A 2,746-nucleotide genomic window follows, 5' to 3' on the forward strand; every position below is an offset into this window, starting at 1 on the left:
TTTTTTATATATATATATTTCTTTGATTCCTCTATAGTGTGTCTTGCATCTATTCTAACGTTTTCGTACGAATGAAGATGAAAAAAAAACTTAAAAGCCAAGTTTTTTTTATTACTATTTTCTTTTCTTTTTTTTTCCCCATATAGTGTGCTTTTCATGGACATTGGCGTTTTGGTACTTAACAAATAAAAAAAAAATTCCTAAATACAGGTTTTTGAAACCGCTTTTCTATTTCTTTATATAGCAATCTTTGCATGTATTTTGAAGTTTTGATAACTAACATGGTGAATTAAACTCATAATACATGTTTTTGGTAATGTTGTTGTATTTCTCAATATCGAGTACGATTCACATATTTAGCGTTCCAGTAGCTAAGAGCATGAAAAACACTCATAATACACGTTTGTGATTATATAATTTCGTTTTCCCTATATTGGCTGCTTTCCACGTGTTAAGGCATTTTGGTACATAAACTGAAAAACATTTAAAACACGTTTTTTTAAATGTTTTGTTTCTCCAGAAAGGTTATCTGGCATACATTTTAACGTTTTTGTACGTAAAAATCTGAAAAACTCTCAATGGACATGTTTTAAATTATGTTGTTTTGGATTCCTATGTAGAATGTTTTCCGTTGTTTTTAGCATTTTGGTGCCTAATTCGTAAAAAAAAAAAAACTCCGAGATAACACGTTTCTGATAAAGCTGTCTCGTTACCCCTTATCGAGTTACATGCATTTTTACATACTGGTAACTAAAAAGCTCCAAAACACTGAAAATACACGATTTTGGTAATGTAGTTTTGTTTTGTTTTGTTTTCGTTGTATGCATTTTGGCGTTTCAGAAACAAACACGTTTTTGGTAATGATGTATTTTTTCTCATTATAGAGTGATATTAATGTGCTTTAGGGTTTCAGTACCTAGGAACCTCAAAAACATTCAAAAGATATAATTTTCATAAAGATGTTTAGTTCTCATATATATATATATATATATATATATATATATATATATATATATATATATATATATATATATATATATATATATATATATATATATATATATATATATATATATATGGTGTTTTCCATGTTATTTGGTGTTTTGGTGCCTAATACGGCCAAAACACCCAAATGACACGTTTTTGGTAATGACGTTTCGCTACCCCATATAGAATGCATTGCATGTCTTTTGGCATTTTTGTAACTAAGAAGCTGAAAAACTCTAAAAATAGACGTATTTGATAAAGCTGTTCTCTTTCTCCATGAAGGGTGTTGCATACTTTTTAGCGTTTTCATAAGAAGCTGAAAAAAAGAGCTTAAAAGCCACGTCTTTGATAATATAGCTTTCTTTTCCCATAGAGTGTGCTTTGTATGCACTTCGGCGTTTTGATACCTAACAAACTGAAAAAAAAAAGAAAAAAAAATTTAAAATACTTTTTTTTTTTTTTTTTTTTTTTACCAAAGAGGGTGTCTCATGCATTTTAGGGTTTTGGTACGTAAGAATCTCAAGAAAAAAAAAAAAAAAACTGAATGGACATGTTTTCGAATATGTTGTTTTATTTTCCCATGTAGCATGTTTTCCATGGTTTTTAACATTTTGTTGCTTGATAAGATAATAAAAAAAAAAAAAAACGAAATGACACGTTTCTTGTAATGTCGTTTCGTCACTCCATGTGGAAAAAAAAAATAAATAAATAAAAATACTGAAAATACTCAATTTTGGTAATGTAGTTGTTTTTTTTTGTTTTTTTTTTCATATAAGGATCTTTGTATGCATTTTCGCGCTTTGAAACCAAAGATGGTGAAACACATTCATAATACACATTTTTCATATCGATATTCTTTTTCTCTGTATAGAGTGATATTGATGTGTTTTAGCGTGTGCAAAACACCCATAAAGAATGTTTTGCATGCATTTTAGAGTTTTGTACGTAAGAAGCTCAAAATTTTCGAAAGAAATGATTTTGATAATGTTTAGTTTTCCCATATAGGTTGTTTTCATGCATTTTAGCGTTTTGATGCCTTTAAGCTGAAAAACACTGAAATGACACCTTTCTGGTAATGTCGTTTCGTTACTCTTTATAAGGTGCTTAACATGCATATTTGCCTTTTGGTACCTAATAATCTGAAAAACACTCACAATAGATTTTTTTTTTTTTTAGTATTGTTTCACCATAAAGCGTGTTTTTTTTTTATGCGTGTTCGCGTTTTGGTGCGAGAGGAGCTAAAAACACTAAAAAAAGCCACGTTTTCGGTAATGTTTTCTTTTCCGATATAATGTGCTTTGGATGAGCTTTGTCGTTTTCGTATCTAAAAGGTTGAAAAAAAGTTCTATTTTAGGCTTTTAGTAATGTTCTGTTTATTTATATAGGGTTCTTTGCATGTATTTTGGCGTTTTTGATACTTAACATGGTGAAAAGACTCATAATACAAGATTTTTGTAATGTTCTTTTTTTTTTTTTTTAATGTAGGGATCTATTTACTTGTTTTAGAACATCAAAAATACTCTTAATACATATTTGTGATTTCGTTGCCCTATATGGGCTATTTTGCATGTATATTGGCGTTTTGATGTGTAAAAAACTTAAAAACATTTAAAGTAGACATTTTTTGGATTTTTTTTGTTTCTCCATAAAGGAGAGGTGACAGGCGTTTTAGAGTTTTGATACCTAAGAATCGGAAATAAAAAAAAAAAAACTCTCAGAAAACATATATTCGATTATTTTGTTTTGTTGTCAGATTTAG

Source organism: Scylla paramamosain, chromosome 24 (assembly GCF_035594125.1).
Source record: "Scylla paramamosain isolate STU-SP2022 chromosome 24, ASM3559412v1, whole genome shotgun sequence".
NCBI classification, from domain to species: domain Eukaryota; kingdom Metazoa; phylum Arthropoda; class Malacostraca; order Decapoda; family Portunidae; genus Scylla; species Scylla paramamosain.